The sequence below is a fragment of the Dasypus novemcinctus genome, chromosome 2, assembly GCF_030445035.2.
Source record: "Dasypus novemcinctus isolate mDasNov1 chromosome 2, mDasNov1.1.hap2, whole genome shotgun sequence".
In the NCBI taxonomy this organism is placed as follows: domain Eukaryota; kingdom Metazoa; phylum Chordata; class Mammalia; order Cingulata; family Dasypodidae; genus Dasypus; species Dasypus novemcinctus.
In genome coordinates, this window is record NC_080674.1 from 30244212 (window position 1) to 30254810 (window position 10599).

At 32.1% G+C, this 10599-nt stretch overlaps 1 pseudogene; it reads left to right on the top strand.

Moving 5' to 3' along the window:
• Positions 1–5687: 5687 nt before the first annotated feature.
• Positions 5688–6323, top strand: LOC101415410 (mediator of RNA polymerase II transcription subunit 6 pseudogene; annotated as a pseudogene).
• Positions 6324–10599: the final 4276 nt, after the last annotated feature.

A 10599-nucleotide genomic window follows, 5' to 3' on the forward strand; every position in this document is an offset into this window, starting at 1 on the left:
TCATTCTCTGATATTTCCCTAATATCAAGGCAGAAAATTATAGACCTAGTGTACTAATGAACATGGATGCAAAAATCCTCAGTAAAATGCTTGCTAACCAAATCCAACAACACATTAAAAGAATCGTTCACCATGATCAAGTGGGTTCAAACATGCAAGGGTGGCTCAACACAAGAAAATCAACCAGCATATTAAACCACATTAATAAAGAAGGAAAATCACATGAGCTTATCAATTGATACAGAATAGGCATTTGACAAAATACATCTTCCCTTCTTGATAAAAATAATGCAAAAGCTAGGAATTGAAGAAAACTTTCTCAACATGATAAAGGCCATATATGAAAAACTCCCAGCTAAAATTGTACTCAATGATCAAAGACTGAAAGCTTTCTTGTTGAGATCAGGAAATGATAAGTATATCCACTATCAACACTGTGGTTCAATATAGTACTAAATGTCCTAGCTAGAGCAATCCTGAAAAAAAAAAAAGAACAAATAAAAGGCATCAAAATCAGAAATGAAAAAGTAAAACTTTCACTGTTCACAGATGATATGATCCTATATATAGAAATTCTTGAAAAATCTACAGGAAAGCTGCTAGAGCTAATAAACGATTTCAGCAGAGGGTCAGGGTACAAGATCAAATGCAAAAATCAGCTGTATGTCTATACAATCATAATGTGCAACCTGAAGAGGAAGTCAGGAAAAAAATTACATTTATAATAGCAGCTAAAAGAATAAAATATTTATGAATAAATTTAACCAAGGATGTAAAGCACTTGTATCCAGAAAACGGTAATGCATTGTAGAAAGAAATAACAAAAAGATCTGAACAATTGGAAGAAATTTCATGCTCATGGATTGGAAGATTAAATATTTTTAAGACAGCAATTCTACCCATATTGATATACAGATTCAATGCAGTCCCAATAAGAATTCTGCCAACATTTTCTGAACAAATGGATATCACATTTATCAAATTAATTTGAAAGGGTAAGTGATCCCAAATAGCCAGAAACAAAGTGAAGTTGGAGTACACTCACTTCCAGACTCTAAACTGTACTACCTATCAATAGCGGTAAAAACAGCAAGGTATTGTCATAAGATTAACCCATAGACCAATGGAACTGAAATAATGGTTCAGAAACAGACCCTGTGGTCTGTGGTCAAGTGATTTTTGACAAGTCTCTGAAACCCACCCAGCTGGGGCAGAGTAGTCTATTCTACAAATGGTTCTCAGAGAACTGGATATCCATAGCCAAAAGACAGAAAGCAGACCCCTATCTCACATCCTATACAAAAATTAACTCAAAAAGGATCAAAAAACTAAATATAAAAGCAAGAAACATAAAGCTCCTAGAAGAAAATGTAGGAAAACATTTTCAAGACTGGTGGTAGGTGATGCATTCTTAAACCTTTCACTGAAAGAATGAGCAATGAAAGAACACATGGATAAAAGGGGTCTCCTCAGACTTAAACATGTTTGTGGTTAAAAGGACTTCTCCAAGAAGGTGAAAAGGCAGCCCATTCAATGGGAGAAAATATTTGGAAAACATATCTGACAAGGTTTTATTTCAATTCTATATAAAGAGATCATTCAACTCAACAATAAAAGAGCAAGCAATCCATTTTAAAAATTGGCATAACATTTAAATACACATTTTTCCAAAGAGGAAATACAAATGGCCATAAAACATATGAGCAAATGTCCCATATCACTAGCAATTAGCGAAATGCAATACAAAATGACAATGAGTTATCTCACACTGCTCAAAAAGGCCATTATTAAAAAAACAGAAAACAATAAGTGCTGGAGAAGATGTGGAGAAATAGGACACTCCTTCACTGATGGTTGGATTGTAAAATGGTGCAGCGTCTGTGGAAGACAGTTTGGGTGTTCCTCAGGAGGCTAAATATAGAACTGTCATATGATTCAACATTTCCTCCAGCAGTAATATATCCAGCAGAACTAAAAATTGTGACACAGACAGACATCTGCACACTGATGTTCCTAGAGACATTATTCACAATTGCCAAAAGATGGAAACAACCCAAGTGTCCATCAACCATTGAATGGATAAATGAAATGTGATATATACATAGGATGGAATACTATTCTGGATGCAAGAAGAAATGAAATTGAGACATATATGATAACATGGGTGAATCTTGAAGATGTTATGCTGAGGTATCCCAGACAAAAAAAAAATATCGCTTCGTCTCATTTATATGAAGTAAATATGAAGAATAAATGCATGGAGTTAAAACCTAGAGTATAGGTTATTAGGAGATAAGAGGAAAAGGTCGAGATGAACTACTGAGGCATAATGGATGTAGAAGTTTAATTAACTTTACTGTAAAAATGTGGAAATGGATAGTTGATGTTAACATATAGTAAGTAACAGCTGGTTAATCAATGGGATTTTGGCTGAAAAGAGTAGTCTAGGGATATAAATACCAACTGAAAGAAAGCTAGAGAGTAATCTAAGGACTGAATAACCCAGTGAACCCAGAGTTGGATAAGAATTGTGATTCATGGTACAGATGCAACAATGTCCTTCAATGAGGAAGAGTGGATGTTTGTCATTATTGTAGGGTGGTAGAAATGTGGGGGCATCAATGCCAAAGATGCACTGTGTTGATAATGAGGCGGTATGGAGAAAGTGTGCAAAATATACACTATAGACCATGGTTGGTGGTAATAGTCTGATGATATTATCTTATAATCTGTAATAAATATTCCACCAAGGTATGGTGTGTTATTGAAGGGGTATTGTATTGGAATGCTATACGTGTGTATGATTGTTTTGTAAGTCCACAACCCCTGTAATAAAAATATATTTTAAAAAATAATAGGATGGTTTTGGGGAAAAATACATCAAATGTATGATATGGACCATTGTTATTAGTAAAATTTTCATGATGCTCTTCCATAGATTGTAACAAATGTTTCACAACAATACAAGGAGTTGGTGGAGGGGTGATGGATGAGACCCCTTTATAATATTATGCAAATTTATTTTGTAAGTTCACAATTTTTACTATACACTTACTGTTTATGTATGTTCATGCATGAATGATATACTTCAATAAAATATATTAAATATATATTCAGGGCATAGGCATAATTTAGTTGCTAAATATTTCAAATTATTTTCTTCCTAAGCTAAATAAAGTAGTTGTGCCTATTAGATGTAAGTTTCAGCTTAACCGAGTGCTTGCTGGAGGAAATCATGCAATGGGAGATAAACCCCTTTGATTGCTGGAAAAGTGAGAACACAACCTAATATTTTAAAGAGAAGGGCCAGTTATGGGAAGGGGCAGAATATAAATGTAAATAATGTGTTAGGGCTACTGATACTGGTTAAATTCCTTCAGTTAATATAACACTTTGAAAATAAACTTAACCTATTGCATTTCTCTAAACAACAGCTAGTACATAGAACTATTTTCTTTTAAAAGTTCCCTGTTTTGAGAGAGCCCAAACATTTAATCACACATGAATGTGTTCAAGAGAATGGATATAATTCTTAAGTATCTCCATTGACTAATTGCCTGACCTAGGAAAAGTCACTTAATCTCTCTACAAATGAATTTCCTCATGTGTATAATAGATTACATATTAGTAACTATTTTAGAATGCTGCTGGGTAATATATGGTCAATAGCCATCATTATTTTTTTTTGCTATCATTATTGTTGTCCATACATTTGAAGCCATTCAAATTTGAAGCCCTTAACAAGGAATAAAATAACATTAAGATCCTAATGCAGGTGGATTATTTGACAGAAAATATTTTATACACTGACCAAAATGTGAGTCAGTTTTGAATTTCCTTACCTCCTGTTTGCTAATTTAATATGTAGTTAACACAGTTCAATGCTAATTTATTGCATGGAGAAGAAAGCAAATAGTATTTAAATTATTCAAAAGTTTTGAGTAAGCTGGCAGTAATCATTCATTCATTCGAACTTCCTGATCAGTAACTGTAAAGGCAAGGGACAGAATGCATCACTCAATGAATATTTTATATCCATTTACATAAATATTGGTGAAATAAATGTTATGAAAAATGCACAGAACTCTATGTCTAGTAAAGCAATTTTATCAACAGGACAGGTTCTAAAAATTTTTTGCAGATCTATATAGTTAGGTTAGCAGGATTCAGTCATTCACTTTTATGCTTGCATAAATATATCAGGATAGAATTGCATATTTGTGGATGTGTTGTAATTTATTTTTCAAAGTGCATATTGAGAAAAAGAGTTATTCTTGTATAATAGCAAAACATGAATAGGAAACTATATGTTCAGATGATTACATGGTAATATAATTTTTCAAAGGTAATGAAAATTAAATTTAAGCCTACTTCAAAATGCTAAAGCTAATTACATTGAGTGTATATCTTGCAAGGAACAGATTTTAGAATTGCTAGGACTAACACATGCTACAAGACTAACTGAATAAATGGCTACAAGAAAAATCTGGTAAATTTGTTAAGTTTGTAATGGAATTATATTGAGTTTAATTTGATGACATTAACAAACGCTTTGTTGTTCTTTTAAATAGATAGTTTTGTATTCTTCAAACATTTTAAAGCGAAAAAAACCACAAAACCCTAATACTTGATAATCCACTTTCTAGTGCAAGATGGATTAGAAAGTGGGAGTAAAATATTGAAGAAAATTTAAGCAAACAGAAAAGTAAATTAAAGGAGAGGTTGCTGTCATTTATCTTAAGTTAATAGAAAACTTCTCTCTCCTGAAGAACATAGCAGTCCATCATCTTCAGCAATCAGCTTTGTAGTTTTGAATGCTTGTAGCTGCTTCATTTCAGAATAGTCACATCAATCACTTCCTAAAGATTTCTAGTCAGTAGAATTAGTAAGAATTGTCCTCATCACGTTAAAATTTAGTAGAGGTGAAGGAAAATTTTCTGATAATGCAGAAGTCAGTGCTATTATGGTTGGTTCACTGTTTTGAGGAACATTTCAGGGAAAAGTTACCAAGAAATGTCTGGATAAATTCATATTGAAATGTTAGTTACTGTCATTGACTAAAATCCGCTTTACTTTAGTTGTGTGTGTTTTATTTAAGGTCACTTAAATAAAAGTAGAAATGTTCATGATTTATATAAGTTTTATATTAATTTTGCAATTTCAATCAGTTTATTTTTAAATAATTGTTTTCCTGTCTACTTTATGTAGTAGAATAAAAGCCAGAACTATAGTGTTTTGTATCAAACACACTAAAATAAAAACATCTATTTAAATTTTATATGGTGGAATAATATAACAGATTTCTAATTATGAAAAATTCTTGTGCATCTCTGTATTCATGGATCCCCAGGAGTCAAATCTCAAGGAAAGCATCATAAGAGGGAAGAGATCTATGAAAGGGAAAAAAAGGGAAGAGAGGATCTCTTTTACCTCTGTGACAATAACATAATTTTTAAAATTGCTTATATCCGAAAAAATAATTATGAAGAAATATAACATTTCATACAATGAAAGCTATAGTTTTATAGAATACATACTTAATTAAAAGTGTAAGTACATTAAAATGATCATTAAATGTTAACAGTAAACAATGAATACTTAAATAAAATGCAAATGCTAATATGCATGGATACCATAACTTCGGAATTTATTGTTTTAAAGGTGGATACTGGAATGGTTTTGGAATTATGGTGGTGGTGGATAACCAAGATTATCTACTGGGAATCTATTGGGTTATCAGTACTTGGATCCCCATTTTGAACAGTAACAGTATCTTGGATTTCTTCTCAGAATGAAGCAATCTTTTTTTATGACCGGATGTGTAATATTGAAGTAGTCAAAATGTAGACTAACATTAGAACATTCTAATCAGATGTTTGGAGTGGAATACATCCTTTTACATGCTCAAGCGCCCATTCTTTTTATTGTTCAAATGCAACAGCAGCAGTTCCTTACCCAAGTTATTCCAATAACCACTTAATATAGCATTGATGGAGTGTGATGTATCAGGCACTGGACTTGGGATTAGTTATAAACTCCAGAGTGCTTACTGCGGTGCATACTATTCTGTCAGCTTTTGATAAAGCTATGTCATATTGTTGATATCATCTCCTACAAAGGATATTGCTGGCACTTCAAAGATCAGGAAAAGCAAGATAAAATCAAACTTAAAGCCACAAAGAAAGAAGAACCAAGCTCTATTTTCCAAAGGTAATGAATGGATTCTTTACTCTTACACCCTAGGCAAAAATTTCCATTCAAATTTGTGCAGTGGATCAGATGAAGAAAGAGGCAGAACCTACACCAGAAACTGTAAAATCTGAGGGAAAGGAGAACACAAAGACTGTTGAACAGATAGTGAGTACTAAAGGCCCCCTGAGAAATGGATGAGACTCCAGTGAGTGCGATCAAGAATCCTCTTGTCCATTATCATACCTCATTTCTGTGGCAGGCTCTTGAGCTTTAAAATATTTTGCAACAGTCCTCTCAATTGTAGGAAATGTACTTGTTCTTAAAGAAAGGAGGTTATGCCCATCATGTTTTCTGTATGAACATGTTTTATGTATCTTTTGTAAAAAGATGGAAAAGTATCATGTCCATCAACAGATGAATGAATAAACAAATGCAGTATAGACATACAGTGAAATATTATTCAGCTATAAAATGGAAGTTCTAATACATGCTGCTACATGGATGAAAGTTGAAGTTATATTAAAGAAGACAGATGCAAGAGGACGTATATTATATAATTCTACTCATATGAAATAAGAGAATATACAAATTCACAGAGAGAGAACAGAATACAAATTACCAGGAAGGGGGAAGGGGATGTTTTAGAATCCAAGATTGCGTATAGCAAAAACTATGAATGGTTCAGCGTGAACAATGAAAGTTTATTACCTCACAGTTTGAAGCTGAGGAAATATCCAAAGCAAGGAATCATCAAGGGGTTTCTTTCTTCCCAAAGACTGGCTGCTGGCAAGTTTCCTCTACCTCATAGCAAGGCACATGGTGGCATCTGCTGGCCTCTCCCTTCTCTTCCAGATTTCTTTGATTTCAGCTTCTTTGTTCTGTGGCTTTCTTTCTCTCTGTGTATTCATTCTGTTTATAGGGAACTCCAGTAATAGGATTAAGACCCATCCTGAATGAGGTGGGTCACAATTTAACTGAAGTAGTCTCATCAAAAGATCCTACTTATAATGGGTTTATAATAGGTTAATTCGTAAAGAATGGAGGGTTTCTGTTTTAAAAACTTGTTAATGGTAGTGGTGATAGTAGCACAACATTTTGAGTATAATTAATGTTATTAAATACTATGCTTGGGAATGGATAAGATGGGAAATTTTGTGTTGTATATATGTGACTACAATTAAAATTTTTAAAAGTGAGTCTAAGGAGACTGACAATTAAATGCAATGCATGGTCCTAGACTGGAACTAATAATGGAGGAGAAAATGCTCAAAATGACATTATTGGGATAACTGAAAAAAGTGAAATATGGACTGTATGCTTTAAATCAATGCTAAATATTTTAAACTTCATAGCCGTACTTAAGCAGGTTACAAAAGTGAATATCTTTGTTCTTAAGAAATATACATGGAAGTGTTAGGTCTTAGAGAAGCATGATGCATGCAACGTACTGTCAAATGTTTAAAAAGATAGATACAGCAAGTGTGGCAAAATGCTAATAGTTGGTTAATTTGGGTATCTGGATGGGGAGTATGTTAGAGTTCTACATATTGTTTTTGTTTTATTTTTGCAACTTTCATGTAAGTTTGAAGTTATTTCAAAATAAAAGTTAAAAAAAGATAGAACTCATGAGTCCTCAAGTAAATAAAGACAAGAAGAGAAAGTTGTTCCTTATTAGCAGAAAGTCATCTAATAAACACCGGAGTGATGGAATTTAAAAATCACCTTTTGGCATCCATTATAGTAATAAATGATTCAGGCAAGAATTATCAATAACTGCAAACTAGTGTATCAAAGTTTGAAGAGTATTTACAGAGCCTCAAAATAGCTCTTCTCTCTTCCGTATTGCTAATTCCTTCTTCCACTGATGAGAATTCTGTCCCCCATTATCCACAATATACTTATTTGCTTACTCCTAAAATAGACAAAAAGTAGTTTAGGAATTGCTAAGCTGTACCTCTGCAAAAAAGTAGCCTCAAGTAGAGGTAAATAATTACCTTCAGTTATTTTCCTCTTCAGCCTGATGTTACATAGATCAGATACCTTGTTATTTTTCAATTACCCCTTAAATGTGGCCATTTTACTAATTTATTGGATGGTTCAGATCATTTGTTTCTATTTTGAAATTATTTTTTTCACTCTTTCTGTTTTTTGTTGTTTTTTTTAGTGTGTGAAATTTTAACATGTTTCTGAACGCCAAAACTAACCAAAAAGATTTTGAGAAATATCATACCCTTCCCTACCCCCACCTTTTTTTCCTGTTTTTTCCATCCCAATCTTACCCACCTACACAAGGTTACCAATCTAATTACATTACTCATATTTCTATTTGTACAAATGAAAGGTATTTTCTTATTTCCCTTTATTTCTTACACAGAAGGTAGCATATCCTATATATTCTTTTATACTTTGTTTACTTTTCACTTAAAGTATGAACATGTGACATGCAAATACATCAATTCCTTGTTTGTTTTATTTACTGCAAGTATTTTCTCAGCTTGTTTCTTTTCTTGTTTTCTAGCAAAGCTCCGTTTCTTTCAGCCATATTTTTGTTAAATATCACTATAAAGTAGACAAAATAATGGAGTACAGCTCATTATCACAAAGTGATAATGATTATATAAGTTATTCATGTAGCATATTATGCAGGTAAAGAAATAGAGTATTGTCAGCACTTCAGAAGCTCCTCTGTGTCCACTTCTAATCACACTTATCCTTCTCATTAGAATTCACTCTTGCTCTCAGTTTTATGGTAATTACTTTCTTGTTTTCTTTACGATTTTACCATTTTACCATGCATCTCTAAATAAATGCTTAGTTTTGCTTGCCTATTTTTTCAAGTTTAATGTATATGGAATTGTGTACATTTCATGTTGGTTTCTTTTGTTTAATTTTAGACATCTGAGGATCATCCAAATTGTTTCATGTAGCTATAGTCCTTTGATTTTCATTTCTACGGAGCGATCAATTGCATACATTAGTACAACTTTTAATTTTCATCCTAATGGTGATGGGCATTTAGATTGTTTGTAGTTTTTGACTACTATAAAAAATGCCTGTGATTATTTGTGTACATGGTTTTTGGTGTACATGTGCCTAAGTTATTTTTGGATTCAAATTACTGGATCATAAATATGCCTTTATTTAACTCTATCAGATAATGCTGAAATGCTTTCCAAAATGGTTGCAACAGTGTTATAAAAGTTCCAGCTGTTCTATTTCTTCATTGAATCTTGTCATTATTAAACACAAACTTAGTAATTCTGCTGGGTGTATAGTGGTATTTCATTGAGGCTGACATTTGAAATTTCCTGATGATTCATGACATTAAGCATCTTTTCAGCCAATTATTTGTGATTTGGATATTCTTTGTTTTGAAGTGTGTTCAAGTCTTTTGTACATTTTTCTTTTGGGTTGTCTTTTTCTTATAGAACTATAAAGAATCATTTCTCTCTTTTGGATGAGTTCTTGTCAATTGTATCTCTTATGTCACTATCTAAACATAGATATTTTTGTTTACATTTAACATTCTTGATTCCAATTCATTTGGTTGGGATTGATTCTACAGATCCATTTGGGAAAACTGACATTGTAAAAATATCAAGTATTCTGAACCATGAATATGGTATATTACTCCATTTATTTAGGTTTCCTTTAATTTTTTTCTAGCAATGTTTTGAATTTTCAGAGTTCAGTTCCTGCACATTTTTATTAAATTTATCCCTAAACATATCATGCTTTTGTTGCTATTGTAAAAGGTGTTTCAGATCTTAATTTCCATTTGTTTGTCATCAGTATATGGAAATATAATTGCTTTATTTGCATAATAGGACTTGAATCCTGTTGCATTAATAAATCCCCGTGATCTTGGAAATTTTTTGTACATTCCATAATATTGTCTACATCTATGATTATTATTTTAGCTTTGAATAAAAAGAGTTAAAGTCTTCCTTCTCAATAAAAGAAGTGGATACTGTCCTACATAAATAAATAAAACAAAGACCTTACCCACATGGAGCATCTCAGTTTAGAAATAAAAACTAGGTATATGCTATAGGTATATGCTATGCAAGGTGCCACTAATTATGAAGAAAAATTATGAAGAAAAATTAGAAATATTAATTAATATATATGGATATATGTATGTAAATACACAAGCATCTCTATTTTCAACTCTATGTGCATATATACATGAACATGTATGTGCATATAAAGGTGTACACATTTTAAAAAGTCAGTTGGTTTTCAGATTGAAATCCATATTTTATGAATGTAGAGAAAATATAGATAAATAAAATGTAAACAAATAATTCATAATTCTGCTTCCCAATGATATACCATTTTCATTTTATAATTATGTACAGTATGAGAGATCACAACGTTTCACTATCTTGACTGACCATTGTACTG